Raw genomic sequence first — 16,432 nt, forward strand, 5'->3', positions numbered from 1 at the left:
ACAGCGTGTTAGATGAGCCAAATATATTTCAAAACAGTACTTCTAATTCATGGAAACAGCTCTTCAGCTCAAGAAAGCAGCATGGAAGGCGTGGCTATTGCTTTAAAGCTAAGGAGAAAGGGTGTTAAAAATCCAGGTGCAGTTTTTGATGGCTTAGGAGGCACAAAGCTGGTTTCTAGGCTTCTCTCCCCCCTCATGCTCGTCTCCAGCCACCTTGTTCCTTCACTTGCCTCCACACTGGGGGACCAGCAGCACAGGGGAGCCCAGCTCCCTCCTCTTCATGGGGAGAACCCACTTAGGCTGCATATGGACAAGGAAGGGGAAGGCAGGTCCTGAGGAGCTGGAGCAGCTGCTTCAAAGCTTCAACCAGCATGTTTAATCTCTGTCTTGGAAGATGGTACAATCCTAATTGCCAGCCTTCAAAGGCTGCCAGCCCTGGCTTGAGAACACACTCCTGGTTGTTGCCTTTTTCTGCCCAATCCATCCTGCCCAGTGATGGAGGGAACCCACTGATCTGAGTGTGAAACAAGGACAAGGACTCAGATTCCCTGGCCAGGGTTTCAGCTCTGTCTTGTGCAGATGGGGACTGTTGGTTTGAAGGATGAGGAGGGATAAGGATTAGATGACCTACTGCACCACCTCAGCCAGGGTGATTTATTTTAAGGGTTTTCTGTGAAGGCTAACACATCATCTGCTTAAAACTCATCCTGACTCCTCTGAGCTTCTTGCAGTGGTTCTTTCTAGATAATTTAATTCAATGTGCATGTCGTTATTCTGTCCTATCAACAGTCAGATACCTTCCCAGGACCTTTGCCAATTCCAAAAGCCAGATGAGCCAGCTTAAACATCATCTCTGACCTGTGCTGAGCAGCACAGAACATCCTTGGGGACTCCTCTGCCAAGTCTAAATGCCAGTGAAGTAACTGTGGCACAATTCTGTCTTGCATCCAGATTGGAAAGAGACTCTCTGGGCCACAGGATCACAGAAGGCAACCTCCCCTCCAGCCTCACTGGCCCTGCTCACAGAGAATCCTCAGCTGTGAGTTTCAGATGTGCATTTCTTGCCAGGGAACAAGTCTGTTAAAGGGGCCTGTGTTGATGTGGCTGGTCCTCATCAGCTCTGATGCCAGCCCAGAATAACCACTGCACTGCTGCTGAGCAAAAATAAACCCTTTGTCATCAATTCCTTGAAGCATTACTGCCAAATCCTTCACCTCCCCCAGCTGTTTCCCCTCCACGGATTTCCAGACTGTCTGTGCCTTGCTACAAATATATTTATCTGAAGAGAAGCTCTTCTTTACAGACACATTTCTCTCCCTCTGCCCTCAATTCATAAAGGTTTAAGCTCAGGTCAAGAACATTTGACATTTCCCCACTTCATTTTTTCCTGGCTGTCAGCAGAGTCGTCTCAGTAGTGCCTTTTGGACAGTGTCTGAAATTACCTGGTTCTCTCCATCTCCTTGCATAAGGACTCGTACAGCACAGATCCCAGTGGCAGTGAGATGATTCTCAGGTAAACAGAAAAAAACCCCAAGTCTGTTTAGGCAAAGTCTCCTGTTTCTTTTACTGTGTATAACTTTTTTTGGGTCAGAGCAGTTCCTCTTGCTGATGGTTCAGCAATGCTTTCAGAGCTCAGCAGTGAATGCAGTGGTCCCTGCCCTTCTTCCCTTCCTGGCCTTTTGCCATCCAGCTTCCCCTGGTATTTCTGACACCCAATTCCCAGTTTCCTGACTCCCACCCCATCTACTGTGTGTTACCTGGGGAACAGTTTAACAATGCCCTTGTGGATAAAACTGTGGCAAAAGAGAGATAAATCTCTTTATTTTGGACTAAAGAAAAAACATTGCTGCAACAACCTGCTGATGGGGATGGGTCTTGCTAGAAAGGCAGGGGTTACCCAGAGCAATGCTGAGATCCTCAGGAGCTGCCATTTCCATGTCTGGCTCAGTGGGCAAACACATGGAACTGGAACTGGATGATTTTTAGGGTCCCTTTCAATCCAAACCACTCTGTGATTCCATTATTCAAGGTTCCAATCTGAGCTCCTGTAGTTAAGAGGCAAGAATATTTAGGTGCTGTTAGCACTCCTGAAGCTTGCTAAACTTAAATAAAATAATGGTCCTGCTCAGGATGCTCACAGACAGGGCAAGACTCTTGGTGAAGAGCTTCTCTTTAATGAGCTGTTCAAATGAAGGACACACTCTGTCCCTCTGCTCGTAGATAATATTTTTAAAATCACATATTTGCAGTGCATTGTTCATTGCTGTTCAAGGAAACAAATGATTTGCTTTTGACATAATCACTATCAGAAATAAGTTATTCAGTATTTACTGCTTGAAAGTTAAAAAGGGAATCTGAATTTCTTTTTTGTTCCTTTTTCTTTTTTTATAATAGATATACAGGCTGCAGGGCACACTTTTATGCTCCTGTAGCCAAGATTTTATAGAATTGACTAATAATCTATTTTGCATATTTATAAACACTTTATTATTTATTAATGGTGCATTTCAGGAGTAAATTTATAATCCTGCCATGTGATCTCAGCCTTTTAGAGAAAAATGGTTGCTCGTGTCAAAGAGCTGGAAATTAGAGCTGGCATAACAAAGAAATGAGTGAGAATATCTCATTAGTGTGAGAGCAAAGAGGCAGGAGCCTCTGAGAGGATGAACACACGCACACGAGGTGCACGCAGAGATGTCAAATGCAGAACACAGCACTCAAGATGTATCAATTCCTGCTCTGTTTGCTCTAAGCCCACAAGAACACAGCACAGCCCTTCAGCCATGGAAATCACAGGCTCACTGCAGCCAGTGCTCCCTCTCCAAGCTGGCACTGCTGCCCTGGGCCACGCCACATCCAGGCATTTTAAGCCTGAGGATTTTGGAGAGTCCTGGCATGCACCTTGGTGGGGTCAAGCCTGAAGATTAGTTACAGGTGACTAATCACCTCACTCCTGCTGGAAGCCACAGATCCCTCCCCCATTTCCAGTCTCAGATCTGGATGTCTCAGGCATCCCCTCTCCACCCTGAGCATTATCACCCTGCTCAGACAGGGGTGCCAGGGGCAAACAAGCACATGAACAAATGTAGTTTCTGATACCAGCATTGTTTCACTTAAAAACAAAACGCCTTCTATGCACTCAGAACAAATCCTCTGAACTACCTTTTCTACCTTCCTGTCTCTAGGAAGCCCCTGAAGGTCTCTCTGGTCAGCTGTGGAGCTCTGCTGGTCTCCACGAGCTCCTAGCTGACAAAACACTTCCCAACCACCTTGTTCCATTTGCAGTGATTGCTCCACTTTATCACTTTCTGGTCCTGACCCACCCTCCCTCCAGTCTCATCAGCTGCCAAGTGCTGTCCTTTCCAGAGCTCCTCACACCCAGTCACTCTCCATGAGGTGCAGGTGGAGGAGGAAGCCTGGTGAAGAAGGCACAAGGCTGCAGATCCAAACAGAGCTGGCAGCTTGTGTAAAGACATAGCACTGGGCTGAAAGTTTCTTGATTATTCAGATTCACCAAATCACATTCTTTAAGTGCAAGGATGCTGAGGCTGCCCCAGTGCTTGGCCATGGCACCATGGCTGTGCTTCTGGGGAAACATTTTTGGAACCCCTGTGTCCAGAACTTCACAATCCAAAATCCTCCAACGGCTTCAGTGGTGCTTTTCTTGCCCCTAGAAGATGCTTTCTCCTGGCTTCTTCCAGCCATGAAATGAATGGCACTTCCTTCCCCAGTGCCAGGGCAGGGTTATTCAGCTGTTTAACTGCATGGCTGGGCTTGGAATCACTGCACAGATGGCTGGCTTCCCACCAGGCTGGGCTTGCAGCCTGTGCCAACCTGGGCAGCCTGAGCCACAGGAAAGACCTCTCAGAGCTCCATCCCTTAACCAGAGCATCACAGGACAGCCAGGGCATCACCACTGTGCACAGAGGGCTGCAGAACCTAAAGCTCCCACAGCCTCAGGTCAAAAGCCTGGAACCACATGTGTCTGTTTTTGCTCCAAAGCTGGCAAGCAGGGAGTGTGTAGTGAGGTCTCCCTTGGTAAGGGAGAGGTGATTAATGAGTCTGGCTCATAAAAGCTGGGAAGGAGAACTGAGGAGACCTGCCAGGCTCTTCATCAGCAGAGCAGGCAGGAGGGCACAGGGTGGGTCTGCTGCTGTCACAGGGAGCTGCTGTGCAATTTGCCCTGTGCCAGAGGCATCAAGGTGCTGCTGCTGCTCTGGGGCAAAAGCCTCTGAAAGGCAATGTTTCCTCTGCTCATTTTATTTTATTTTTCTGAAAGGAGCTGGGAGCATTTGGAGTTTTCTTTGATATGATTTTCAGAGGAGCAGAGCAAGCCAGCTGTGCCTCCCTTCTGATGGGGAGCAGAACAGAAGCAGAGGGGAGAAGGTGAATGGAGCCTCAGCCTGGCAGATCCAAGTGTAGCAACATGCCATTAATGCCACCTAATTGCTCCCTGCACCTCGGATAATGTGAAAAGCATTAGCAGTAATAGCAGCTCCGTTATGTTCCTGTTTTGATGGCTGCCTAAAAAGGGGAAATCTCAGGAAGGACACGAGGAATGTGGAATTTTAGGCTTCCTTTGGCATTTTGTTTTTGTGCACTTGATTTCAGCCTGTTAAGGGCTAATAAAAGTGTGTGCAAACAGAGGAAACATATATAGAGCTCACAGATATTGAGTGTTCAGCAGGTGTGGGGTTAGTCAGTGGTTTAGGTGCTGCTTTTGTACACCATATCTGTGACCCTCCCAAAAATACTATGAACTACTAGGTCAGAGACCAGGAGCCCTTGTTCAGAGCTACCTTCATTTAACAGAACTTGTTCTGCTGGCTTAGGAGCCTTGTTGGGATGGAGGCAGAAGGTGCAGGGGAAGCAGCCTGGCTCTAAGCTCTGGTGAGGATCTGTTGCTGCAGGCTGGAGATCAGCTCAGCCCCTGGTGATGCGTGTGCAACACGGCCAATGCATTGAATCATCCAGCTCCAGCTTTCTCCCCATCACACTCCACTGCCTGCCTCTCGTCACTGGGGTGTTTGGAAATGTGCTGTGGCACCTCCAAGCACCCAGAGCATGTCACAGATGGGTGTCATTCAGCCTGCACTGAGCTTCAGTGCTGCCAGCTCCCAGCCATCAAGCCCTTACTTTGTTCTCAGTACATGGATTCGTTGTTTTGGGTTTTTAACTTTGCCCATCCAGCAAAAAAGCCAGAAGGATGGACCCTGCTCCTGCTGCCACCAACAGAAATGTGGAGTTCCCCCAGTGCTTGCAAGAATTCAGTGCCTTGTGTGCACAAGATGAACTGATTTTCCTTTCACCCAGTGCACAGAGGGAGACATGCTTAGGAGAGGTCTTGGTGGCAGGGGGGTGGTGGATGGTGGTTGCACCACAGATATTCAGGGGAGATGCTGGAGCTGGTCACACCTCACCCTCTTTTCCTGCCTGAGGCAGTCTGCAGCCTGCAATGCCCACCCTGTCACAGGGCATTTGCCACTGCTGTTGCAGGAGATTCCTGGCACTTGCTGGGGAGCAGGGACTCACTGAGAAGGAAGAACTCAGTGTGGCAGCAGCCCGGAGCCATGGGAGGTGAGAAAATCCTCTGGCACTTAGGGCAAGATGCCAGGCTGAGGTTTCACAGTTTGCTGGGACATGGCCTTAGCAATGACCTACATTTGTGCATGATGGATGGGATGCAAACATGCACAGGACGTGATGGAGGAGCTGGGGAAATGTGTGGCTCTGGGAGGCTGCACTGGTCAGAGCCAGACCCTCAGGTTTGGGATCAGTGCTGGTCCTGAACCAAGCCTGACCTGTTTTCCATCAGCCATGAAACCAATGCCAGATCTGGCTCTCCCTGGGCAGCCTCAGAAACTGTGGGAGGCAGGAAGAGAAGCATCAATAGTGATTTGTCCAAAGCACCTCAGTCTTGAAATAAACAGCTCAGGAGAGAATGTGGGCTATTTCTGTTCCCCCAGCTGTTCAAGCTGTGCTGTATCTTTGATGCCAGGCTATCTAGGATTTGGAGACATTCCCAGGGTGAACATCATTGCCCTTTCAGATGTTTTTGTGTTACTGAAAGGCCACCAAGCACAGCTAGTTGACCTGGGTGGCTGCTGTGAGCTATCACAAGCCTTCCCCAGGGCATGTAGGCACCAGGAATGATGGTTTTTTCCCATGCCCTGTCTTCAGTGCACACAAGGATGCTGCTTCTTCTTCTTCTTTCCCTCTTTCTCATGCCATTCCACCTCCTTCCAATTTGTCTTTCATCTTTATTCTGTGAAAGGAATTGCTAATAATAATCTAGGACCATTTAAAATATCCTCCCAAACTTACAGAAAGTAACAGGCAAGTGAGAGCTTTTCCTTTCTCTCTGTGCATAAAATCCAGTCAGTATGACTCACATTTTCTGAGTATCCTAGGTGTAGAGGTGATGTGATGGATGGTGACAAGGTCTGAAAGGATCAGTGAAAGTGGCACTTTCATAAAAGACAGATGAAGCATATGAAGGAATCCCTTATGCACAAAAAGCACCTAGCAGGTTTTTTTTCTCACCTATGTGAAGAAAGAAGAAACCTGGAGTGAAAAATTTGCCTCTAGTGAAGACAACAGCAGAAGTGCTGCCAGTGGCAACCAAAGCAGGATGTTTTTGGGTGCACAAAGATGATCTGAGGGTTGGAGCAACTCTCCTATGAACGCAGGTTGAGAGAGCTGGGGTTGTTCATCTTGGAGAAGAGAAGGCTCCAGGGAAACTTCATTGTTACTTTCCATACCTAGCAGGGGCTTCTAAAAAAGAGGCTGACTTTTACAGAAGCAGATACTGATAGGACAAGAGAGAACAGGTTTAAACTGTAACAGAATAGCTACAGATTAGATATCAGGAACAAATTCTATATTATGAGGCTGCTGAGGCCCTGGCACAGGATTGTCCCATCCCTGGAAGTGCTCAAGGCAGGTTGGATGGGGCTCTGAGTCACCTGTGTGGTGGAAGGTGTCCCTGCCCATGGCAGGGGGTTGGAATGAGATGATCTTTAAGGTCCTTCCCAACCCAAACCACCCTGTGATCCTGGGGTTTCACAGACACTGCTGGGGCTGCTGCCTGCCCATGGCTCTGCCAGGGCTGCCCTGTGTGGGTGCACTTTGCTCCTGCCAGCCCCTTCCAACACACTAGAAAGACAACAGGAATGCTAAAATTCCTTTTATTGTCCATCCTTCTCCTGCATAGTAGGTAAGGGCATAAGTTCAGCTAGTGCTGAGTGAGGAGATGCTTTCAGAGAGCCCTGAGCTTGCTGTTGGCTCAGCAGGGCCCCTCTGCAGCCATGTGTGCAGGACATGCATGGGCTGGGCAGCATCTGCTTGGGCACGGTCAGGGCTTCCCTCCTTGGACACCCAGGCAATGCAGGGCACTCATGCGTGTGTTCCAGATCCAACTGGAGGCTAGAAAGCATCAGCATTGGCCAAAGGGGCTGGTCTGGAGCTGTAGGTCATCACTGAGCTACATTTCCCAGGTTTGAAACTGCAGAATTAAGGAAGTCGCAGACATTGAGCCCCAGAGTGTCCTGCTGCTGTCCCTGCCGTGGGGGAAACCAGCTCAGAGGTCCAGAACAGGAGAAACATGGCCTGTTCCAGGGAAAACTGAGGTGCTCTGGGCTGGTTTGAAGGAATTGCAGTTTGTAAGGAAGTACTTATGTGCTGAAAGGGCTGCGAGCACCTGGAGCACACATGGGTGAGGAACCCAGGGTGTTGGTGGAGTTTTCCTTCTCATCCTTTCAGCAACAAGCAAATCTCACTACCATGGGGAAAGTTAAAAGTCTTGCCCTAGGCCAAGCTGGTTGTCTTTATCACAACAAAGAAGTGAACCAGGATCTCTCCCTAGGGAGCATGAAATGCTGAGTCCTGCTCCTCTCTCTGAATGACAACGCTGTGTTTCCTTCCCATCTATTCCTTCCAAGCCCATGTTCTGCACTGCTGCTGCTTCTGCCACTCCTCAGGCTCTCAAGCTTCCAAAAGTCAAAACACTGGCTTGAAAGGTCCTGAAAACATCCCAAATGAGGCTTGTTTGTTTATTCATTAGTCCTTTATTGTGTTTTATATAATGCTGTCTCCTAATTAACTTGAGCAACTCTGCACACCCTGCCACCTGCAAGGTCTTCTAGTTTGGGGTTTGGAAGTGAAAGATGAGCATGGACTCAGACTCAGGAGCTGGAGCTGCAGAAAGCAGCACTCTTTGAAGGCATGTGAGGCTCAGAGGAGGATCCCAGTCTCTGAAGAGGTGTGCTCAGGTTGTAAGGGCATCACATGAGAGCCAGAGCTATCCTGCTCCAAATGCATCCTCCTGGGGTGTGTTTGATGCTGGAGAGGCAGAGCATGCTGGATTCCAGGCTGTGGAGGTCAGGAACCAGGGCACAAACAGTGTTCTGACAGATTTGGGCAATTAGCAACCCTTTTTGAGCCTCCAGCAACTTGAGCTGCTACCTCTGTGCAACCTGTGTGGTGTCATCATGCCTTTCAGCGTTTGCAATTGCCAAAGCCTTAGCAGGGGATCAAGTGTTAGATCCCCTGTTCACCTGCCTTGACGTTAACTGAAGAATTATTATTATAATAAACATTTAACTTGTTTTTTAAGCCTTTGGTGCGGAACATTTTGTAGAATTTGACTGCAAATCCAGACCCTGTGGCTTCTGTCAAAATACTAAATACTGAATTCTCTGCTTGCCTCCCTTCTGACATCATTAATGATAATAATCATCCCCCACAGCTGCTAATCCTCTTTGCAGAGCGCTCTGCCGAGAGCTGAGCTGAGGCTCTTCTGCCCTGCATATTCTGCAGTCATTTGTATCAATTTGCTATGACCATGGAAACGACCTGCTGGGATTTCATCCTGATGGAAATGGCCATGGGAGATGCAGGGCAGCAGAGAGGAGCACTCACTGGTCAGGGGTGGCTTAACCAGTGGAGTGTAGTGGTGCTGCTCACCCAGTGCTGGGTGTCCTGTCCCTCTGTGCTGGGCCACTCAAACCAAGCCACCCCAACCCTCCAGTGCCCAAAATGTTGTGTGCCAGCATTTGGCCAATGCTGTGTGGGGATGGCACAGCCACGTCCTGCTCTTCCTGTGAGGAACACCGTGGCAGAAGGCCATGAGTGAGGATTTCCCTGAATCCCACCTCAAAGTTCCAGATGTCCTGACTTGCTTTTATTTTTAACACAAAGATCAAGCCTGGCTGCTGTGTCAGAAGCACACCCAAGCAAACAGAACCTGCAGGTGATTAGCCTGGCCCCCTGCCTGAGAAACCCATTTATTTTCTACATCTATCTCCTCTTGATGTGCGGGTGCTGTGTCTCAGCTCGTCTCATGCTCCCTTTAAAATCACCTCTGGGGTGCTGGGTCCCCTCAGACTAACACTTGAAGAGTGATTGCAGCATCTCTGGGACAGCCTTTGCCACGGGCTCACATTCATCAAGCACCAGTTTTGGTGCAAATTCAGCCTCACAGGAGAACAGCAAGACCTCAAATACTCCCTTGTACAATGGTAACAGGGAGCTTTTATTTAATGTTCTCCAAGAGCTCTAACAAGGTGGGCTACTGTTTCTCTCTCCCTCTGGTAAATCAAGAGCTGCAGCAGATACTGAGTTATGTCCTCAAGTTCACACATTTTAAGGGCTGCCCAGCACCACCAGGGAAATAATTCCCATTACATATACTTCTGATAAAACCTCAGTTCTGCGTGCCTGAAATTTTCCATGGTAATTATATGAATTTTGTAGATGTTCTTGACTGGGAAAAAGTCAAGAGGACCCAACCTGCACATTTCAGGTGTGTTTGTCCAATTTGTGAGATGTCTTGTGGACCCCAGAGCCCCACAGAGAAGGAGAGGAGCACCAGGATGAGTTGGATCCAAACTGTGATGCCAGTGGGGCTCTTCTCCAACATGTGGGTGGATGTTGAACAAACTGGAGCCTTTTCAGTCGGTTCAAATTCCCCCTTCCTTATGTGATTTGTGTCACTTTCTCATCTTTGAAATGTGTGGCTTTTGTCTCTATTCCCCAAAAGGCAAATGCTGATTCACTGCAGTGGAAATGCTCTTCTGCCAGGTGGGTGGGATGGGATCAAATTGTCAAAGGGATGGAGCACATGGATTTTCCTGCTCACAGGTCTGCTGCCTGCTGCAACAAGTCTGTGCTCTAAAAACTTGCAGATTTGTGCCCTGTCTCAAAGTTTTGAACTGCCCACTCACTCAGCTTTATGATAATTACTGAGGTGTCCAAAGAGAAACAGCTTTTCCTTGTGGTCTGTAGAAGATTCCCAGTCTCAGTCCTCTGGCACAGCCTTTCCCCACTTCTCCCTCCTGGTTTATCACAGGTCTGAGACAAGTCTACAAGGCTCATTCTTTCTTTGTTTTTTTTTCCTTTGTGAAATGTCTCGTGGTCCTTCTACCAGCACACTGTAAAACCCAATCATAAATAATTACAACTACAACTGTCAAAATAAACGGCTGAAGTCCATTTTGGCAATGCTGTGAAATGCTATCCTAGCAGGCTTTGTGGGGGCAGTTGGAATTTTGTGTGCTGGCAGCCAGAGCCTGGCAGTGCCCTGTAATCAGCAATGAGCTCCCCAGTCATTAGTTCAAATTAGAGCAGCTCTGATGACAAGTCCATGGCAACTCCAAAGGTTGAGCAAGGTGCAGGGTGACCCTCCTCGTGAGCAGAGCAGAATGGTTTATTCTGTCCCAATTTCTGGACAGAGGAAGGGCACAAAGCACTTGTGTAACACTGTGTTCAGATGGGCTGGCAGTGGGGAGGGCTGGGGCCAGCAGCAAGCACGTGGCTTTGGTCAGAGCAGCAGAAATTCCAGCAGGAGCCAGCAAACTCCTGGGCAGGGCTGGAGCTCCCACGTGTCCTGCACACCATGGTCCCACACTGCCCTTTCTTTGGGTTTCACTTCAGATCCACCTTGTCTTCCCCTGGACTCAGCACTGCTGAGGCCACACCTGGAGTGCTGTGTCCAGTTCTGGCCCCTCAGTTCAGGGAGGGTGTTGAGATGCTTGAGCACATCCAGAGAAGCTTGGAACACAAAGCCTGTGAGGAACAGCTGAAGGAGCTGGGGATGTTCAGCCTGGAGAAAAGGAGACTCAGGGGTGACCTTATCACTCTCTACAACTCCTAAAAGGTGGCTGTGGTCAGGTGGGGCTGGTGTCCTTCTCCAGGCAGCTCTGACAGAACCAGAGAACACAGTCCCAAACTGTGCTAAGGGAGATACAGGCTGGATATCAGGAGAAAGTTTTTCATGGAAAGAGTGATTAAACTCTGGAATGGTCTGCCTGGGGAAGTGAAGTCACCATCCCTGGATGTGTCTAGAAAAAGCCTGGAGGTGGCACTCAGTGCCCTGGTTTAGTTGAGGTGTTGAACTCAATGATCTTGAAGGTCTCTTCAAGCTAGTCATTCTGTGATTCTGTGATTTATCTTCTCCTTCCAAAACTAAGCCAGGGAGACATTTTTCCTGCAGGTTGATTTGGACAGATCCAGTGGTGTGATGTGAGCAGCAGAGTTTGCAATGGGAGCATCCAGTTTAGAGACCACAGGGCAGGGTGGGGCAGAAGTTCCCATTTGGATCTTGATTAAAACTGCTGTGGGAGGCTCTGGATATCAGGGTCTCTGCTCCCACCAGTGCAGCAGCAAGAACAAGCCCTTAAGGTCTCCTGGACCTCTGGTTTCCATCCCAGCTATCAGATTTACTCCCTGTCTTCTAACAGTGGAAGTCCTGACCCAGGATCTGCAGCCATGCAGGAGATGAAAATAAACTGTGGGTGAGAGTGGGATGTGAGCTCCAGGTAAAAGCTGAGCTTTGCAAGAATGGGTGAAAGGGGTGCTGTAGGCTTGAACTACTTTTTTTACAGGGCATGCTATTTGTGAGGTTTCTGAAGTCACAGCTCTTGAACCTGAGATTATTTGGGATGCTCAGCTTTCATTAATGCAACAAAAGGTGTGAGTTTCTAGCCCTCATGGTTGCAGGGGAAAACTTTAAAGAAGACCCTGAGAACCAGAAAAAAACATAGTAAAATTAAAAATAGATGGCATACAGGAAGATTCCCACAGGTATTACTCCAAAAGCATTCCCTGCCACTACCTTGCTCCCTGATCTGTGCTGGTCACTCAAACCAAGCCACCCCAACCCCATAATGCCCAAAATGTTGTGTGCCAGCATTTGGCCAAACTACAGAGCAGCTGCTATCACTGGACTCCAAGCTGCATTTTAAAATGCCTGGATTTGGCTATGGGGATGACAGCACCCCCTCCATGGCTCTGTTTTCCTTCTCTGTGCAGTGAGGATAATAGCATTGGCTCGTTGTCACAAACCACATTGAGCCCTTCCTCTGAGGTGGGAGGGGATGCTTCTCAAAGAACCTCAGTATTTTGGAAGCATCAGTCCTGGTGAAAATTGGTTTGCAATTAGTCTTAGATGATTTTTGAAATTATTGTTTCTCTGCTGGAGGGTGATGTCTCATCCCTTACACAGAGTTATTTTCACTCCAGAACAGGAGCTTTTCTTGCAAAGGTTTTTCCCCAGCTCCTACCCAGCTGCTAAACAAGCCTTTCTCCAGGTCCTGGAGACCTGACGCTGGACACACATTTCATGAGTCCAGTGCCTTCATGGGAGTGACCTCTGGGCACTTCTGATGCTGCTGCCTTCTCAACCAGGAGATTTCCAATCACTGCTGCTCTTGGATTTCTCTCCCTTCATGGGTCTGGCCGAGCCCTTGGAGTGGCTTTTAAATGCCATCTCCCCTGGGACTTGTTAAAGTGCTTTATCAGTGCCCATCTCCCTCTGCAGGGATGACCTTTAACTCATCCCTGCTGTTGCTACCTGACTCAGATCACCTTGGAAGAAAGGTTGCCATGGCGATTTCATATTCAGCTCAGCCAAAAAACCACAGCTTCTGTATCTTATTAAATGCTGCCTTCTGAGGACCCTGCACATGGAGAGCCAAAGCCAGGGGCTGCCTGCATTCACTGCAGCCAGGAGTTTGGTCACCAGGAGCTTCCCTGCCAGCCAGCCTGGCTGCTCCTTACCCCTTTGCCAAGCCAAATTTTCTTTTTTATTTTTTTTTTATTTTTCCATGTTAGGTTATAAGCTGAGGGTTTGAAGCCATTAGTATTACTATGAAAACACTCCTCTGCAAAATGTCAGTCTGCCTTTTCAAGGGGATTTTTCACTGTTCTAATCTAAACCACTGTCAAATGTCAGGAACGGATGTTTAATGAGGATCAGTTGGAAGCCTTAATTGGATGGGTATTCAATGGGCTTCTTTTTTTTTTTTGGTTGTTGTTTTATCCTTGGGACGCTGTTTTCACAGAGATCCTCGTTAAATTTTAGAAGCTAATCTCCATTTAAACTACAAGCTCAGGGAACTTGGTCCTTGGGGGCTGCTGGGAGCAGGGCTGTTGTGGGCTTCCATTGAATTTGTCTGGAAGGCAGAGGGAAAACCCATCCAGAATGCTTCTGTGGGAGCAGTGTGGACCATCTGGGGGCATGGCAGTTCTCTTCTTGCAAAAAAACTGTGGCACACATGGTGGAAACAGTCTAAAGGCACCAATGGAAGAGATGGAGAAAGAGCCCAGGAGTGCTGTGGTGGCTAAGCCAGGGTTCCCTTCTTCACTGAGAACATGAACACAGAGACTTGAGGGAGGGGACCAGCTCACAGACATATCCAGATGCATTCATCTCCAGATGGATTGGCACCCCAGCTGTAGGCAGCAAACCCCTGATCCTATCTGAGGTCATGGACAAAGGCAAACCCTCATAATCCCATAAAACAGCCAGGGATGATGCCTGCATGGCCTGCAGCCACCTCTCAGGGCCTCATTAACTCCCATCCTGGTCCAGTGTTTCCCTGCTGTCACCTCTGTCAGAGGCAACAGGTGCTGCACAAAATTATTTTAGTGTTCCTGTCACCAAGCACAAAAAGCATCGTGCTCTGTCATCTCAGAAATTACAGCTGGAACTCCTCTCAGCCATCCCAAGATCATCCCAGCCCAAATCCAGCATTCTCCTCATCTCACTCCTGGTGTGTGATCCTGCTCCCCAGCCTCTGGTGTGTACCATGTTTCTGGCAGACAGATGTACCTGCTGGGGAAGCAGCCACCTGGCAGATCCCCAGGGCAGCATGGAAGCCCCCCTGCACTTTATTGTCAGTGCAGCACGTGCTTCCTGACAGGAAAACCTTTCCCAGAGGGCTTGTTTCTCCATGTGAACTCAGCATCCCAAACTCCTTTACATGAGCAATTGTTCTTTGATTTTCTTCCCCCCCCACAAAACAATTTATAACAGATGATTGTTAAAACATCCTGGTTTCCTCTCGTTGTGCTTTTATTGTGTTTTTAATTAAAACCTTGGGAAGACCATAAAAGACACATCACAGATGTGAGTGTTTCCATGCCCTGTTTCACATTAAACACCCATAAAAACCCTCCAGCACCTCCCTGCCCCCTTGGCCCGTGACACATTCAGGGTTCCATGTTTCTAACAGGCCCTTTGGCTTGGAACTGGCTCCTATTCCAACACGCATGCAACACCTTCCCTCCATCCCTAATTGCCTTTCATTTAACGCTTGCAATTACCAAAATTGCTTCTTCCAAAAATAAACCACAGAATGCTCAGAGCTGCCTGGCTTCTCAGATGGTTTTTGGCCAAGAAATCCGTGTCCTCCTGGTCTCTCCTGGGAAGCCCAGGAGGAGGCTGGTGTGCCTGTAAATCTGCCCTTTCCATGGAATCTGAGGAAAGGTGCAGTGAAAGCCGTGCCCGAGGCAGGTGAGACGCCAGGTTACAGTGACAGTGCCTGCCTGGCCATTTCCAGCCATTTGTCATGGTGTCTTAAGTCAGCAGCCTCAACAACTCCCCTGGTCTCCAGCCAGGAATAAAAGTGCTGAAGGAAATCAGGCCACGGTAATTTCCCCAAATCCCAGAGCTAACATGCATGGCAATTAATTAATTTAGTGGAGAGAGGTTTTTTTTCACTGCTATGAGCTCTCCCAGGGGCTGCCACAATAGCCCGTCCCCTTGGCGGTCATCCCGTGGCTTTAATCATGTGTCCCACACAGCTCTGCAGGAAATTCAGCAGAAATGTTTCCAGCATGGTGCCTCAAATCCAGCCTCTGAGGCCCATCTCTCAAAGCAGAAATGTGACCTGAAGAAGGGGATAAAATCATGGTGTTGCTGTGCTGCAAGAGCCTCTTGATTTCGGCAAGGTCAGGACAAGTCCCACCACACGCCGGCTTCTCAGTGCAAGAAACAGAACAGCATGCTAGGATTTGGAGTCTTTGGGGGCTAATTATTTGTTTTAAAAGAACAGGAAACATCCAAGTCTGCTGTGGTTAATAAAGAGCTTGTAGGAGCAAAAGTTCATTTTCCCTAGAGTAGTTTCAGTCATGGAAGAACTTCAAGAGTTCTTTCCCCGGCTTCCTTGAATTTGTCATTGAAAGTTGCCTGAATTATGCCTGCAAACATCTTTAAATCTGATCACAGATGGAGCATAAATGCCATGTTATTGAAGTTGAAGGACACAGCTTACTTTCTGGGGAATAATACATGGGAGGAGGCTGACACAAAATTACTAGGATGATTCTTGTTTTGCTTTCTTTTAACCATGTTTCCTTCAAAGCTTCCATCCACAGCACAATACTCACCCACCCCTGTAACTAATTCATTATTTTACAGCAAGTAAAATCAAACAGGAGACAAATGATTGTTGTTTAGTGCCATTAGTTTCAATGGCTTTGCACAATATTTGAGTCATTGGCTCTCATCTTGCTTTGGAGGAATCCCAAATCTGGATGAATCTACGCACATTATAAACCATCCGTGGGGCCAGGCCAGGCCTGCCTAGCAGATGGAGGTCCATATGCTTTGGCTCTGCACCCATATGGAACACTAATGTGCAGTCCAGGAATAGAGCATGCCTCCTCTCCTCTTCCTAGTAATCTCCAACCCGAAGTTGTTTCCAGACACAAGCTGAGCTAAGCAAGTTCATCTGGAAGCGGTGCAGCGAGACACTACAAGACTGATGCTCCAAGCATAACATTTTCCTTGCTCTGTGGTTCCTGCTGAAGCCTAAATTGCAACATTTTCTAGAAAGCAGAGTGTGAGGCTTTCCAGAGCACTGGTTAAAAACCTCATTACGCTGCTGTGATGTGCTTTAACCTTTGCTGCCTGGGCTGTGTGGGAACACCGAGTGCTCCATCAGCCCAACACGGAGCAGCTTCTCCAGGCAACCAAGCCAGCAAATAGCTGAGGAGATTTCACAATGCCTGGGAGGCTTTGTTTGCTGGAGGCACAGGATTAGTGTCAGATGGCCTGCCACCATCTCTGCATAAGGGGACTTAACTTTTATTGCTGGCAGTGTTCCTCCAGCAGAGCCATGGGTTTGTCCCAGCTGCTTTTTGGCATTCA

This window comes from Erithacus rubecula (genome assembly GCF_903797595.1).
Source record: "Erithacus rubecula genome assembly, chromosome: 14".
In the NCBI taxonomy this organism is placed as follows: domain Eukaryota; kingdom Metazoa; phylum Chordata; class Aves; order Passeriformes; family Muscicapidae; genus Erithacus; species Erithacus rubecula.